Below are 17,702 nucleotides of genomic sequence, written 5' to 3' on the forward strand. Positions count from 1 at the left end.
GAGAGAGAGAGAGAATACTTTTGTTGTTTATTAAGTGACTATGTATATCTTTTACTTTAAGTTGCTTCAAATTTATTTTAGAAAATGCACACATTTCTATAAAAACTATTAAATGTACAGAGGAAATAACGTAAGTCTTTCCCATCTCACTTCTGAGTTTTGAATTCTTCAACCTCCCAGGTTTTAGCACTTGTCCTACTTTGTTCTGTTACTGTGATAAAACACCATCCAAGCACAGCTTGGGGAAGTGTTTATTTTAGCCCACTGCTCACAGGGCCCAAGTGAACCCAAAGAGCTGAAGCAGAAACCATGGAGGAAAGCTACTTACTGGCTTGCTCAACTGCCTTTCTTATACACAGCAGGCAGGCCTATCTGCCTAGGGATGGTGCCACCTACTGTGGACTGGTCCTCTCACCTCCATCAGAAATGTAAAAATATCCCTCTACAGACATGTCTACAGGCTAATCTGTTGGAGGCAATTCCTGAACTGAGGTGCTCTCTTTCCAGGTGTCTCAAGTTGACAGGTTAAGCTAACTGTAAGGGAACACCTCTCCTTCTCTCTGTCTGTCTGTCTCTCTCTGTCTCTCTCTCAATGGGAAAGAAATTAGACCAGAGAGTGGAAAAGCATTCCAACTTATGTCATTTTATTACCTTATGTACCCCAAGAGGATGATGACTAATTTCACTTCACAGCTGAATTCACTGCAGAAATTTCTACTGGACTAATAAAAATGCTTGTCTTGGGTTAGTGGATGGAAAAATAAGAAGAAATATTCTCTAACTATATCTTAGATTTTATTTTACTGAAATCAAAATAATTCTTTACTTGACAAAAGATTCTTATTTCTATAGCATTCAATAGCTTCTCCAATAAGCCCCATCTTGCTCTTTCTTCCCCACCCCCTCCCTCCTGCCCCCCTTCTTGCCTGTCTATTCAATTATTCACATTCTTCCTGAATTTCTCATAAGTTTATTCCCATCATAGCCTATGAGTATGGTCCTGGGAACAAAATTACAAGAATAAGAATGAAAATTGAAAATTTAACATCTGGATGTTCACAAATAATTGAATTTTATCTCGTGGAATTTCCAGTGCAAGATTATTGGCTTTGAGTTTGGTTGAGTATCTACCTTAGCAGAAAAGCACTGGTTTTAGATGTGGAAGACTTGCCTGGGATATCACCTAGCAGTTTGGTAGTTCTATGAACTTAAGACAAGTCTCTTAAATTGTCGAGGTTTCACATCCTAATTTGTGAGGTGAGATAACATTGCTCAACCAGGTTCTGCATAGTTGTATCACAGTGTATAGAAATAAGTCCATAAGGAGCAATGTGACTTGGTTATTGACATTATATCACTGTATGTACAAGAAAACTGACACTTGTCAGATAGTTTAAGTATTTAAATTGAAGACACTGTTGGTTAGTTATGTGATAGCAACTTAAAGCAGAGTGTTGATGGTGAACTCTGGGCTCTCCCGCTGGGATCTGAAAGGCTCTATTTTGGCTCATAGAAGTCTTGTTTCACTTCTCACTGTATGGATGAGTCTTTCAGACTGATAGGTAAGGCAGACATTTGCATTCTTTCTTCTTCATAGTTTTAGACTTGAGTTTGAGATTCATGTTACCTTCCTGGACTCACAGGAGAGACCAGGAGACTTCTAGGACATTAACACCCTTTTAACCCTCATTTAGTTGGTTGCAGGAGCGTGTTTGTCTTTTACAGGGGTGGGGCATTTCTGCATCTGCGGAAGCAACCTTTTCCAGGACTTTTCTGTTCCAGTGAGTGACAGCAGAAGAGGAGGACAAGCCCACCACACAGGATTTAATGGCCCAACTTGAAAATGGCCAACATTTTTGTTTTTTGAGACAGGGTCTTGATATGTAGCCCTGGCCAGCCAAGCACTCTTTATGAAGCTTTTAATTACCTTGAACTCAGAACAGTCTTTTGCCTTAGCATCCTGATTGCTGGGATTGCAGGAATATGACACCATGCCTGGCTTAACATATTTCCTGATGAGAAAGCTCGTTACCTTCCTGAGGTCCACCTTAGCTAAGACCTTGCATCTAAACTACAGAGTATTATGCATCAGCATAAGTGGGACAGGCACTTAAATGTGGACATCAGAGACCCATGCCATAATGCCCTTTATGTAAACCGTGTTACCTTGACATTTGGCAGGAATTACTCTGAGACTGATTTTGGCAATAGAGTCAATATTTCCACTCTCTACCTTCTTACCAGTGTAGATTTGCATGCAGTTGTGTGTGCCTCTTTTTTTTTTCTTTTGAAAACCTCTAGAGGGTGTCTAATGGGAAGTTTAAGACAGCATTGGAAAAAGTGTAGTTTCAAAGCCAAATGAGAGGATGGTTTAACTCACTGAACAAAGTTTCAAACACAATTTTTCTTCTTTTAAAAGTTAATTTTTTTCATACGTGTGTGTCTCTGAGTGTTTGCACGGGTAGGCACCTACCTCTGTGCTTGCATGGAAGTTGGAGGATAACTTTAAGGAGCTGGTTTTCTCCCTCCACCATGTAGTTCCTGAGGAATGAACTCGGGTTGCTAAGCTTGGCAGTACATGCCTTTACCTTCTGATCAAGCTTGTCTTCCCTAAGCACAACTTCTTTTCTTTTCTTTCTTTTTTCTCTTCTTCTTTCTTTTCTTTTCTTTCTTTCTTCTTTTTTCTTTCTTTTCTTTCTTTCTTTCTTTCTTTTTTTTTTTTTTGAGACAAGGTCTCTCTGTATAGCCTGGGCTGTCCTGGAACTCACTCTGTAGACCAGGCTGGCCTCCAACTCAGAAATCTGCCTGCCTCTACCTCCCAAGTGCTGGGATTAAAGGCATGCACCATCATTTATCCTAGTCAGAAACAAGGCCAGAAAAGCATGTGTTTTGTTTGTCTCCGTTCCACATGCAACCGTCTACCTTTATAAATGCATGTCGAGAGACCTGCCCAGAAGGAATAGTATTAAAGATGGTTTGGAAACACCTGCAATAGAAATGACGGATTTAGTGAATGATGCCATTGGGTATCTAGGAATAGCAAGGGATGGCAGGGAAATGGCTTTCCATGACTGTGGCCTATGGAACATTGTGTTGTACAATGTGGTTTGCAGAGACAGTACATGTTCTCTGTTCCTTTATTTCAGTGTAAAGGTAGGGAGTGGGTGTGGCAGATGCTCTCTTTGGTTTCATTGTGTTGCCATAGAGAGATCTTGGGCCTTAGAGAGTGAGCCTAGGATCATATCTCCATTCTGCTTTGTATCAGCTGCCTGTGAAGCTTATAGAGGAAGTATAATGTGCTGTATGAGAGTATTTTCTGGTGAAAATATAGAATATATAGAATATAGTCACACTCCCATTGAATGTGGCTGAAGGATTGAGACATTAAATAGTATTACTTAAAAAGAAGTCTAAAGTTTGCTACTTCAGCGACAATGCAGCAGTCCAGAAACATGGTCAAGGTCTTGAGCACACTGGATTTTCATTATCATGTGTTTAAGAGCTGGCTCCAAGGTTACAGTTTAGCTTAAAAATACTGCCTGTCACATAACAGAAGTCATACAGACAGACAAGGAGAGGGGGCAGTAGGCCTCGCCCCTTAGAAGGTTTTGCCTTTTTAAATTTCCATTATCTATCTATCTATCTATCTATCTATCTATCTATCTATCTATCTACTCATTCATTTCTTCATTCATCTGTTTATGTTTATGGCACTGGGGATTGAACCCAGGGTCCTGCACTTACTGGGCTGGTCCTTTATGTGAGAAGAAGCTCTTTCCTAAGCATCCCCTATACCACATCGGCTCATGTCCAGCCACTACTGCTCACCAGCCATGCCCACCAACCACTGCTGTATTGTGTGATTGAGCTGGGAATTATCCACTAAGATCCCTTAGCATCTATCTGTGTCTGTTCCAAGGTCCAGCCTCAGCCCGGAGAGAGGTTCTGAGGAAGGCGTATTTGAGAGTGGCAAACAAATGACTCAAAGTCAGCTTGTTGGTTACGAGCTGTTGGCCTATATTCTGCTTCAAGACAGCTTTCCAGATTGCTCTCTCTCGGTGTTGTGCTCCAAACAGCTTTCTCGTGCTGTTCTAAAAGCTCTCTGGATAGCACATCTCTAGTGGACCAAAGTCTAGTCTTTTATTTACATATCAATTCTGTCGTACTCCAGGTTCCCTTTTGATTATCCCATGAATCAGCAACACACTATCCCAGCCCCTTGGTTCTTAGAAAGAGACAGCAAACACATTTTAAAAAAAATGCAAAAGAATTCAGAGATCTGCTAGCCTTTGTTAAGAACTCCTGGGCCTGGACCTAAACTCCCTCTGTCCATAGGCTGACCTTAAACTCAGGAATTTGCCTCCTTTATAAGCATAAACAAACAAACATCATCATCCACAACAAAACTTAGCTGGATGGGATCTTGCCCCGTGATACCATTGCCTGCGCTTACTCTTTATCTCCTTCCTTAGTATCTTTCTGACAAGCTGGCTCATATTGCATCTGCTTCGAAGGAGGGGCAGATGTTCTTCAGTCCTTCAGTTCACAGACTCCTCCCTAGTCTTCACCAGTTTGTGTAAAGATGGCTTCCATCATATCTCTGGCCACTGCTCCATCTCCTAGAACCTGTAGCCAAATTCTTGAGTTCTTCCTGCTGAGTCAGAACTCTATTGTGTGCCGAGTGGCTCCTGAGGCCTGGCTGTGATCCAAACCTTCAGAACAGAAGATCTACTTTGCCACCCATGTCACAGGGTTACTGGGCTTGTTAAAAACACACGTGGACTTGCTTGATGGCACCACCACTTAATCTTCACGAGCATGGTACCTTTGGAACTCCATGGATTCCCTCCATATCACGTGGGAGCTGAATGGCTGGCACCCTACGCTCGGACTTCCTTTCTCCTAGTCATGTTGCAACCTTTGAAGGGGTTTGCCCACTTCATTCAAGTGGGCAAACACTCTCCAAACTTGCGCTCCTTTGCTTCCCAAATGTCTAGTGCATTTCTCTCTTCAGGGTTTTCCTGGGAGGGGAAGGGCCGTCGTTGGCCCTGGAGCTACCCTCCCTCCCTTCCTCTCTTCACCTTCTTCTCCTTAGAAGCTGCAGCTCTCTCTTCCCTCTACACTTCAACATTACACCCACTCCAGCAAAGCATGCCAAAAAAAAAATCTGCATTCATTTGGTTCTCTGTTGATGTGATAGATACCATGACCAAAAGCAACCTGGGAAGGACACAGTCCATCACTGAAGGAAGCTGGGCTGGTAACAAGCAGGAGCAGAGGCAGGAACAAACCATGGAGGAAAACTGCATACTGCCTTTTTCTCCTCAGCTTGCTCATCTAGCTTTCTGTTCTTTTCTTATGTTTTCTTTGTTTGTTTGTTTTGCTTAGTTGTTGTTTTGTTTTGCTTTTTTTTTTTTTTTTTGAGGTTGGGTCTGTCTGTGTCGCCTTGATTGTCCTGGAACTTGCTCTGTAGACCAGGGTGTCCTTGAACTCACAGAGATCCACCTGCCTCTGCCTCCTGAATGCTGGGACTAAAGGCATATTCCACCACATCCTGCTTCAGTTAGTTTGTTAAACAGCTCAGGTCTACCTGCCTAGGGATGGCACCACTCATTGTAGGCTGGGCTACCAGATACCAGTTGGAAATTAAGAAAGACATGCCCATAGGCCAATCTCTTTGAGGCAGTTCTCTGATTAAGGATCCTTCAGGTAACTGTGGGCTATGTCAGGTTGACAGCTGAGGCTGATTAGAAGAAAAGTCATGACCCAAGGCCCCAGTGTTAAATTTTGGAATACTAGGAGAGGTTAAAAAATGGAAATGTTCTTTTCTCTCTGCACAGTGAAGCCTGGCATCATAGCTTACTGCTAATTCTGTACAGGGCAGAGATTAGTCCTCTCAGCCTTTGGTGCAGGGACATGTCTTTCATCTACTCTGAGGAACCTGTACTTTCTTCTGTCTTTAGCCTCAGCACTTGGGAGGGGCTGAAAAATCCTCTTGCAAGTCAAAACTATAACGATGCTATAGTATGGAAAGGTCATCCTTTGAGCACTTAGATTTTTCAACAAATTATGGATGTTTGTGTCCTTTTGGATTTCATATAGTGATTGCCAAGAAAACAGAATTAGGAATTAAAGTCTTCAGGGACCATTAGATCCTGCATCAGAGTCCACATGGCTAGGATTAACAAACCTCTTTATGAAAGTGTGGGTAACACATGTGCATGTGCACACACACACACACACACACACACACACACACACACGCCAGGAAGTAGGTCCTTACCAGGCATTGACTCTGTTGCCACCTTGGTTTTAGAGTTTGAAGCCTTGAAATTCACAGAAATCTATTTCTATTGTGCAGTCACCCAGACTATAACAGTTTGTTCTAGTGGCCTACGGTAGTGACTCTCCTGTCTTTGATGAAAATACCAGATAGAAATAAGGTGTGGGAGGAAAGATTTATTTTTGGCTCAGGATTCCAGCTCCTCTTAGTGAGGAAGGTTTAGGCAGGGACTTAGCCCATGGTAGTGAATGAAGCATATGCTACCAGCTTGGTACCTGTTGATAGAATTTGCGGCAGCCTAACAGCCTTCAGAGGTCTATCCCCAATGACCTACTTCCTCCAACTACCTCACAGTCTACCACAACAGTACTGCCAGTCAGGGAGCAAGTGTTCAAGAGGTGAGCCTATGGAGGGAATTTCAGAGTTTATTCCAAACATAACCTGAGTAGACTAGATCACGGGCTCCAGCTGGTCAGGGGCTCTCCCAGTGCATTGTCATGCAAGCCACACAATTTGGCCAGTGTAAACCATCTTGCCCATCTGCCCCTGCTCAGAGCCTTCTGCCTGTAACAGCCTCTGACACAGCAGAAATTATTTTCCAAACCGCTGCTTGAGCTAAGGGCTCTTCCCTGCGGGATTTTACACTGTGAATGCTCTTTGAACATCTTCGTTTCTACCCTGAGTTGATGTTCTTTCCAGACACATGCGTTTTCTACTCCCTTTAACCTGCCCTGCCCAGTGTCTCAGCCCTCTAGTCACCCTTGGACACAAGAGTTGTATTAGATTTCCTTTTTGAAGTACTAGGGTGGTTTCAGCTTCCCTGCCTGGTTTTGACTGATGTAATCTCCAAAGGAGACAAGCACTATTTATAATCTATTTGGAATTGAAGCTTGGGAAGGTCAAGGGTCAAGTGGCAGGCCTCACAATCATGGGAGTGGCGATGGGGGCAGGCTATGCTAACTGGGAAGTGTCCTCGGATGCCAGGAATTTGATTTTGCAGGAGGAGAACCATGCTTTCAGAAAGTTTACCCAGTCTCTCAAAAATGCCTATTTTCTCCAAGATCTTAGTTATAAAAAGGTTAAAAAAAATGGCTTTGTAATTGTAAGACCCGAAGAGCTTTATGTCCAGGATGTCCCACTCACAGAAATACAGAGACAGTGATCTATGCAACAAGCAAGAGGTTTATTGATCCAATGCGCTGGGTTCATCTTGCAGTTGGGGCAGAGGCAACCCACAACACTCCAAGCACACAGTTTTTATACAGTTTTTATACAGTTTTTAATACAGTTCTTGAGGGTAGACTTTGGTAATAGCATGAATTGGTTTATGCCCATTTGAGGCCTGTGCTGACCTTTCTTGGCATTGGTGGCCTGGGTGAGGTGTGGTCTTAATCACTAGAAGGGGGAACTGAAACATTTTTGGACTTTATCTGCACCTGCCCTGCCCTGCAGTTGGGGCTTCCTGTAAAGTTTGTATTGCTGGGACATTCCAAGAAGGGAGTGTACATTCCTGGCAAGGTCTATCAGCAGCCATCTTATGTTCTCTAAGGTCAAACATTCCTCTCTTTTTCTCGTGAGTATTTCGATCATGAAATTATAACTCACTCTGGCCTAACTCTTGATACTGTTGTTTTAACATCATAATCTGAATTGTACTTATCTGTTCTCTAATAAAGGCCAGCAAGTAGTTCAAAATGCAGGGGCCAAAAGTTAAAAGCAACATCAGGATTAGTAATGGTCTCAAGAGGGTAGAAATCAAAGTAGTGAGCCAAGGGGAAGAGTTAGACCAAGATTCAAACCACCCCTGGTTCTTCTGTCTTTCTCTCTTTCTTTTGGCCAGTCCCTCTCTAACCTTGGCCATTGAGTCCTTTACAATTCCAGAATGGTCTATGTAAAAACAGCATTCTTCTTTCAGGGCCACACACAGACCTCCTTGCTGGAGACAGAGGAGGTCTAGGCCTCTCCTGTTTTGGAGAACTACCTCAGATAATGAAGTCAAGGATTCCTGGATCTTGGAAATGGAATTTTCCATTTCCACTATATCAGGATCTATAGTGGACCTAAGACTCTGATAGCTTTGGCGTTGGAGCCAGTGATGAAGCTCCCGTGGCCATTCCAACTGCCCCCAGTCCCAGTCCCAGCAAGATAGAAACAGTTATCCCTATAGGTTCTCTCTTAACCCTGAGCTGGCTCTCATCCCAGTGGGACAATAATTCTTCATAGGGATGGTACACAAGTCTGGGAACTAGTTGTATCAGAACACAAAAATCCTGAGTGTTTTTAAGTACCTGAGAGTTGACACACAGGGTAACTCCTGAGGTACATGCCCACCATCCCTTGGGTGGGTGGGGGGAGGTAAACAGATGCATTGGGCTGTAGCAAAGTCTGATTACAAAGATGAGCATGTGAGAAAGGGATCTTTCCCACACATACTCCCTGCCCAGGAATGGTAGACAAGATGAGTCTGGCATTATGTTGTTGCCAGTGGCACTGTGAAGCCTCATCAGACAGGTTAAGTGTCTCTCATAATAAAGGGAAACGACTTCGTAACAAAGCCAGCAAGAATTGGTAGCATTGGGGTTAGTGCTATTGATGACCTGAAAAGCTTCCTGAACTAAATGAACTAAGCATGGTAACTCTGGATCATCTTTGGGAGTGGGCACTATACCTTGGTCAGCAAGGCTGGTCAGCCTGATAAAGGGAGCTCTTGTGGGGAGTGAAGACTGAGGAGCTTCAACAGGGGGCTTGGTGGGAGCCAGGATTTTATTGGGTCCTAAGGGGGTATATGGGATCTCGACCTTCAGTTTAATAGTGAACAATAGTCCATCATCATATCTCTCTTTGTAAAACCTAAGACCTCAGGTATAGCCCCTGGTCCAATCTAAGACTTGCTTTCCTGGTTTAGTGAATGCAATTCGTAGTGGGTGACACCATCCTGAGCATTCGGGGATATCTTTCCAACCTGAATTTCCCTGGCTCCCCATTTTCTGATGAGTATAATTTTCTTACACTTTGATATAGTCTCAAATGGGGGAGGGCCCCCACAAGGCATCTCCTGTGGTTTCACAGCCCCAATTCTTACAGAACAATTCTGCCTTTCCTTCACACGTGTGGTTTAGGGACAGATCTCAGTGGAACCCAGGGCAAACATACAAAGGAAGAGCCCTCAGCATGCTCTTTGGTAGAGCAACCTCCCCCATGGGTCCAGCCCATGCTGCCCAGGCGGAAAAGGCATTGAAGGAGTGATCTGAGTATCAAAGTACCCTTCTAAGTCCCAGTTGGCTGGGGCTCCTAAAGCCAATTTACAAACATCTGGAAAAGGTCAGGCCACCAGGTGTACGGGGTGGTGATCTAAGATAGACTCCAAACAGTCTCTCCTGCCCAGTTATCACCTGCCAGGTTAGGTTGCATGGCTGATGAGGACCAAGGATAGAAGAGCACAAGGGAAAAATACTAAGATACAGTACCAGGGAGAGGACCCGCATCTTTGGGCTCTTTGAAGATCTTCAGCTTCAGAGGATTCTCTGTAGTCTGGGTCTTCCAGGTAGGGTGATCTGGAATTCCAGTTTCAGTTGAGGGAGCAGGCTTCACATGTGAGGGATGTATGTATCCAGGCAGAGATTCTGTCCACCTTGACAGCCATTGGGGTAGTCAGCAGTACGAAAATAGGGTCCTTTCCAATGGGGTTCTAGTGTCTGGGCGTGATATCACCTCACATAGACCGAATCCCCAACCTGGAACCAATGTGAGGTTTTAGGGGTACCAGGTTCATAGGCACCTGCCAGTTGTGACCATTCTTCTTTCTGTACCACCTGCAGGCCCTTTAACCTGGTGTACAAATCATTGTTACTATGACAGGTGGGTTCAAGAACATCCCCCAGAAAAGTCAGGGGAGCAGGAGTCCCACACAAGATTTCAAAAGGAGTCAGACTAAAGCAGGAGAGGGTGTTTCTGACTCTAAACAAGTCCAAGGGAAAGAGCACCACCCAGTCAGCGCCAGTCTCCATGGTAAATTTAGTCAAGATCGCTTTTAGAATTCTGTTAGCCCTCTCTACTTGCCCTGAGCTTTGAGGTCTGTAATACAATGAAGTTTCCAACTGACCTCTAGGTACCTGGCCACTCCCTGGCTTACCTTGGCAATGAAGGCAGAGCCATTATCAGATCCGATTACCTTAGGTACTCTAAATTGGGGGGGAAATTTCTTCCAGTATCTTCTTAACTACCACTGTTGCAGTCTCTTGCTTGGTAGGGAAGGCTTCTACCCATCCTGAGAAAGTGTCTATGAAAACTAGATGTTTCTAGTCATACTTGCTTGGTTTTATCTCAGTGAAGTCCACTTCCCAGTAGGCTCCCAGCTTATCTCCCCAAGGTTTCTTACTGGGGTCAGCTTTGCTTCTGTAAGCATTTACCTTCTGGCAGAGCACACAACTATTAACTATTTGGCTGGGCGGTAGTGGCACACGCCTTTAATCCTAGCACTTGGGAGGCAGAGGCAGGCAGATTTCTGAGTTCAAGGCCAGCCTGGTCTACAGAGTAAGTTCCAGGACAGCCAGGGCTACACAGAGAAACCCTGTCTTGAAAAACCAAAAAAAAAAAAAGAAAAAAAAATCCAAAAAAACCAACCAACCAAACAAACAAACAAAAACCTATTAACTATTTGTTCTACCAGGTGTTTCAGTCTTGGAATATAATACTTAGATCTTAAGGCAGTTTGAGTTAACTTGCTTACCCCCAGGTGGGTCCATTGACGCATTTGTTTTATCATTGTTTTATCAATCTTCTTTCCTGATGGTGTATAGCAGAGTTCTTTTTCCTGATCAAAGCGGTTGTTGGGTTCTCCTGAGATGACCACCAGATCTTCAACAGAGTACCGGAGCTTAGGTCCCAGTGGTTCTGAGTTTCAGACCACCATCATTGGGCAACTCTTAAGGCTACTGCCCTGGCATCCTGGTCTGCCAGGTTATTTCCTCTGGCTACAGAGGAGTCACCCCTCTGGTGATTGGGACAGTATATGATACTTACTTATGCTGGCTAGTGCGGAGCTTTTAACAAGGCCAGAATTTCAGATTTGTGCTTGATTTCCTTTCCTCCAGAGGTTAGCCGTCCTTGCTGTAGGTAGATGTTACCATGAACATGTGCTGTGGCGAAGGCATACCTGCTCTCTGTGTAGATGTTGATCTTCTTGCCTTCCCCTAACTCAAGGGCCTTGGTGAGCACAATGAGCTCAGCCTTTTGGACAGAGGTTCCTTCAGGCAGAGCCTGTGCCCACATGATTTGTTGTCCATCTACCACGGAAGCACATGCTCTCTGCTTTCCTTCTTTCAAGAAACTGCTCCCGTCAGTGAACCAAGTAGCCTTAGCCTCCTTAGCCAGGAGCTGATCAGACAGATCTTTGTGTCAGCCATGTGCTTCAGTAAGTCCTGGATGGGAGGCTCAAGGTCAGGATCTGGAAGCAGGGTGGCCAGGTTCAGGCCCATGGGGGTGTGTGTGTGCAAAGGTGATTCTGTCAGAGTTGAGCAACAGAGTCTGATAGTGAGTTATATGAGCATTAGTGAGCCACCAGTCGGGTGGCTAGTGAACCATGCTCTCCAGAGCATGTGGAGCAGATACCACGAAGTCCTGCCCCATAGTTAATTTGTCTGCATCTTTAACCAGCATAGCAACTGTGGCCATGATTCATAGGAAGGCGGGCCACCCTGCTGCCACTGGATCCAGTTTTTTGGACAGATATGCTACTGGTCTTTTCCATGGTCCCAGTTTCTGGGTCAAGACTCCTTTTGCTATACCCCTGTTTTCTGCCACAAACAAGTGGAAGGGTGTACTGGCTGGTTTTGTGTGTCAACTTGACACAGGTTGGAGTTATCACAGAGAAGGGAGCTTCAGTTGGGGAAGTGCCTCCATGAGACCCAGCTATGGGGCATTTTCTCAATTAGTGATCAAGGGGGTAGAGCCCCTTGTGGGTGGTGCCATCCCTGGGCTGGAAGTCTTGAGTTCCATAAGAGAGCAGGCTAAACAAGCCAGGGGAAGCAAGCCAGTAAGGAACGTCCCTCCATGGCCTCTGCATCAGCTCCTGCTTCCTGACCTGCTTGAGTTCCAGTTCTGACTTCCTTTAGTGATAAACAGCAATGTGGAAGTAAGCTGAATAAACCCTTTCCTCTCCAACTTGCTTCTTGGTCATGATGTTTGTGCAGGAATAGAAATCCTTACTAAGACAAAGGGCTTGGTCACATCTGGGAGACCCAGGGCAGGGGCTGACATTAGGGCTGTCTTAATGGCATTAAAAGCCTTTTGTTCTTTTTATTCCCAGACAAAGGGCTGTTTGTTCTTGGTGAGTGGATATAATGGAGCCACCATCTTAGCGAACCCAGGTATTCATAGGGAACAGAAACTTGCTGTGCCCCAAAACTCTCTGACTTGTTTTTGGTTAGTGGGCTGTGGAATATGGAACACAGTTTTTTTTCTAGCCTCTGACAGCCACCTCTTTCCCTCTTTAAGCAGATACCCCAGGTAACTAAGCTGTTGGCTGCAGATATGTGCCTTCTTAGGAGTTTCATTCCTTCTAAGCACAGTTCTTTGCTGGAAGTGGCTAAAAGAAGATCATCTACGTATTGCAACAGAGTTACCTGAGAGTTGGCTGCCAGGAACATGGCCAGATCTTGGTGTAGGGCATTGTCAAAGATGGTGGGGGAGTTCTGGAAGTCCTGGGGCAGGCTAGTCCAGGTGAGTTGGCCCATCATGCCCGAGACTGGGTCCTTCCATTCAAAAGCGAAGTATTCCTGACTTTTGGTGGCCAGGGACAGGCAGAAGAAGGCATCCTTGAGGTCCAGAACTCTGTACCAAGTTCTGGAGGGAGGCAAAGAACTCAACAGGTTATATGGTTTGGGGACTGTTGGGTGGAGGTCGGTCACCCACTTGTTCACTTCCCTGAGGTCCTGGACGGGCCAATAGTCATTAGTTCCAGGTTTCCGCACAGGGAGGAGTGGGGTGTTCCAGGCAGACTAACATTTCTGGAGAATCCCCAGTTGGAGGAGGCATAAAATGTGGGGTCAGATCCCATCTCAAGCCTCCTTGGACACAGAATACTAGTGGACTGTTATTGGGCTAGACTGGGCTTTCAGATCTACTTGGATTGGGGTGAGGGTGATTTTTGGCTTTCCCCATCCCTGCAGTTCCTGCCCATGCCTGTGGGTTATTCTGCAACCACCAGTCCAAATCTTTAGCTTTTTGACTCCCATCTTCAATTGATATTCATCTTCTAACTTCATGGTCAATACCTGGATAGGTTCTCTCTGTCAGCCCTTGACCTGTGGTCCCTCAGGGAGGAAATGGATTTGGGTCCCCATCTTAGTGAGGAGGTCTCTCCCCAACAGGGGGTAGGGACATTCAGGAATAACAATGAATGAGTGGGATACCCAGCTCACACCATGATCCACTGTTTTTCAGGTAGTCCATGAGTATTGTTTGTTTCCTGTGGCCCCCCGGACCCAAGACTTCTTATTGGAAATTGGTCCATCCATTTGTAATAGGACTGAGTGTTTGGCCTCTGTATCCACAAGAAACTGGTTGGGTTTTCCCTCCACTTTAAGGGTTACCCTAGGTTCGGGGAGGGGATCCAAACCCCATCACCCCTAGTCACTGTCATCTTGCACAGTTAGCATCTTGGGGCCTAGTGGTCTCTTCTTGGGAGTCATAGAGCCCCTTCTTATTTTTCTTGGGACAGTCTTTTGCCCAATGACCTTTTTCTTTACAGTAAGCACATTGGTCCCTAGCCAGGGGCACTCTTCCATTGCCAGCTACTGTCTTACTAGGTTCTCTAATTTCTCTAACTACAGTGGCCAAGATCCTATGGAGGTTATTCTCTTGTCTCTTCTCTCTTTTGAGCCCTCTAGCCTCCTGTTCCTTCTGCTTTTTCTCCTCCCTTTCTTCTTCTAACTCTTGGTTGCAATATACCTTCTTGGCTACTTGCACTAACTCTCTCAAGGACTTGCCCTGTAATCCTTCAAGTTTTTGCAATTTTTTCCTGATATATCTGCTAGATTGGTCAATAAAGGCAACAATAACTTTTGCCTTATGCTTTTCACTGCTAGGATCATAGGGGATAAATTGGAGAAAGGCCTCCATGAGTCTCTCTAACAAGGCTGAGGGAGACTCATTCTGCCCTTGCACCACTTCCCTTCCCTTAGTCAAACTGGTGGGGTGCTGTGCTGCTCCCGTGAGACCTGCCCTCAGACTCTGGCGGTAGACCTTCAGGTGCTCCCTACCTTCTCAAGTGTTGAAGTCCCAGTCGGGTCTGGTCAATGGGAAGCCTGTGTCTATATCTGCAGACAGGAGGGAAGGACACCCATCATCCTCTGGGACATTCTTCCTGGCTTCCAAGAGGATGCATTGTTTTTCTTCAGTAGTAAAGAGTACCCGTTGAAGCTGCTGATAATCATCCCATACAGGCTGATGGGTAAAAAAGGAGAGACTCTACTAGGTTAGTCAGACTCTGGGGATTTTCAGAAAATGGGGGATTCTGAGACTTCCAGTTATAGAAGTCAGCAGAGGAGAAGGGCCAATACTGGAGTGGTTGACGACCTTGATTGTCGGGAGGTCCGTAAGCCTGGAAAGGCAACACATTTGAGGTGTGTCTATCAACACCCCATGCTGGCTCCTTGTCTCTAGGGCAGGTCCTGCAGCCTCGCCTACTGGTGAGGGAGGGTGGCTGGGCAGGCCTTCCAACGCTGGATGAATGGAAGGACCCGATGCCTGAAGATCGTGGGCAGAGGGATATGGAGGTGAGGGGTCTAAGAGGAGAAAATTGGTGTCTTGATTAGAGGAAATGACCTCCTTTAGAGAGTTGTCTTGCAGAGCCAAAATCTTCTTGGGCCCTGGAAGTGGAACAAAAGGATGGACCCAAGACAGGGGTTGGGGTGGGGTTGTAACCAGATCTTCCCATACAATGATGTAGGGAACCTGGTTAGGATGGCTCACAGACTCGATCCCAAATATCTTCTTCTTGACTGCCTGTATGGTGGGGAGGGAGAAAGCTTTTTCTGCTGGCCACCTTTTCTGAAAAGTGGGGCATTCAGAAGAACAGAGAGTGGTCCATTTGTCCTTTTGAACAGCAACAGACAAGTTATGAGCTCTGTTTTTTACCTCACTCCAACGTTTCAGGGGGAAGCCCAAAGGAGGTGGAGCAGTCTGCCCCATTCTGTCCAAAAATAACATCAGTCCCAGTCCACACACAAACAGAAAAACAGAAAGTAAAATACCAATATGTCCCTGCTACGAGCACCACAGGAGAAACACTGAATAACTCAGGAGAGGTCTTCTCACCAAAGACCTCTTGTGAAATCGAACCCTTTAGACTTCCCATTGGGAGTCCAGAACCTCCTCCAGGATTCTCATAGCTGTGGGATTACCTCACGTCTACCCACTGCTTCTGGCTACCCCAGTCAAGCGTCTCCTTTGCAGAGCTTCAAAACCAAAACCAAGCTAATCAGTGCCTGAATAGAGTCAGAGAAAGCAGAGAAGTATGGACAAGATGAACATAGAAAACACAAAAACCCAACCGCAGTACCTGCTCAAGAGGTCCTCCGGTCTCCAATCACTGGTCCTATGAGAAGGATTTTCCCGGTCAATACACCAAATGTAAGACTCGAAGAGCCTTATGTCCGGGATGTCCCACTCACAGAAACACAGAGATGGAGATCGATGCAACAAGCAAGAGGTTTATTGATCTGGTGCGCTGGGGCCATCCTGCAATCAGGGCAGAAGTGACCCCCAACATTCCAAGCACACAGTTTATATACAGTTTTTGAGGGTAGACTTTGGTAACAGCATGAATTGGTTTATATCCATTTGAGGCCTGTGTTGACCTTTCTTGGCATTGGTAGCCCCAGGCAAGGTGTGGTCTTAATCACTAGAAGGGGAAACTGAAACATTTTTGGTTGTTGTCTGCACCTGCCCTGTGGTCGGGGCTTCCTGTAAAGTTTGTATTGCTGGGACATTCCGGGAAGGGAGTGTACATTCCTGGCAAGGTCTGTTAGCAGCCATCTTATGTTCTCTAAGGTCAAACATAATCTCTCCTACTGGAGAGTCTAGACAGACAGCAGGTTGCCCAAGCCAGCCTTGGTAACATAGGAACACATGCATATGTGCATGCACATGCAAATGTGCATATGAACACTCACATGTACATATGCATCTACTCTAAACCCAAACACTAGCTAGAAGACATCCTCTATTGGTATTTATTCTGTTCTTGGTCTTTTTAGTTGTTAGTCATGCCTTCATATTTAGGTATGAAATCCATCATTAATAACAGATCTCCTGCATATCAAACCTGAGTTATTGGCACATGCCTACTAAATTTCTTTCAACAGATGGTTTTCATGATCCTGTATGTTCTGGGACAATATGTGATTATTTTTCTCTCAAGTTCTTTGTATGAAATGTATAAAATGAATCTGTAGAAAAGATCATTCACAATACTGTAAGATTCTCTTTATACATTTATACAAATGACTGAGGCAAGATTAATTGTTAATAATTATGACTTGCAAGTTTACCTGGTTTACTAACATATTTAATTATAAAAAAATGTAGGCTTTAGTCTCAATGCTAATGTGCTTTTATGTGGAAGCATTGTTCTTTGATGTACCTGTGTTTATCCAGTTCAAAATATTCCTGATTACATTTTTTACTTTGCAGCAGTACTAACATGTGAATTTGCTTCCTATCATTAGTCTCTGAACATAATAGTGTGACAACTGTTCATATAACACTTATGTTGGGTAAAAGAATAAACTAATCAGATGAAGGAATCATTTCATCATCAGTTGAATGTGAAGACCAGTGGAGGATGTAGTTTGTTTCTTCATTTTATTCATCTACTGGCCAGGAAATCATCTGATTTGTTCTCTTGCCCTTTCCCATTCTAGAAAGAGCTGGTTATTTTGACCTTTTCTCCATTTTAAAACTGAACTCAGTGTAAGTAGACATTTCTGGATGTCTTTCAGGATGGTCTGTTTTTATACATTTTTAGTTGTCAATACACTGATCAATTGTCAGTCCCACACTGTCAATACACTGATTAATTGTCAGTCCCACATTGTCAATACACTGATCAATTGTCAGTCCTACATTGTCAATACACTAATCAGTTGTCAGTCCCACACTGTCAATACACTGATCAATTGTCAGTCCTTTTTGTATTTTCACTCCCTCTTCTTAGATACATTTTCTTTACTTGGTTATTAGATCCTTGAGAATCCCTTGTTCACAATTTTTTACCTTCTCTCTCTTTCTTTCTCTCTCCTTCTCTCACTGTTGTTCATTCTCCCTCCTTCCCTCCCTCCCTTCCTTCTTCCCTGTCCTCTCTCTTTTCTTTCTTTCACCGTGGATTGATACAGCTCTAAACTCTTTTTTTTTTTTT

At 44.6% G+C, this 17,702-nt stretch overlaps 1 pseudogene; it reads right to left on the reverse strand.

The window, feature by feature from the left end:
* Window positions 1–10,464: 10,464 nt before the first annotated feature.
* On the reverse strand, window positions 10,465–15,475 carry LOC116085193 (annotated as a pseudogene).
* Window positions 15,476–17,702: the final 2,227 nt, after the last annotated feature.

This window comes from Mastomys coucha, unplaced genomic scaffold, assembly GCF_008632895.1.
Source record: "Mastomys coucha isolate ucsf_1 unplaced genomic scaffold, UCSF_Mcou_1 pScaffold9, whole genome shotgun sequence".
Lineage (NCBI taxonomy): Eukaryota > Metazoa > Chordata > Mammalia > Rodentia > Muridae > Mastomys > Mastomys coucha.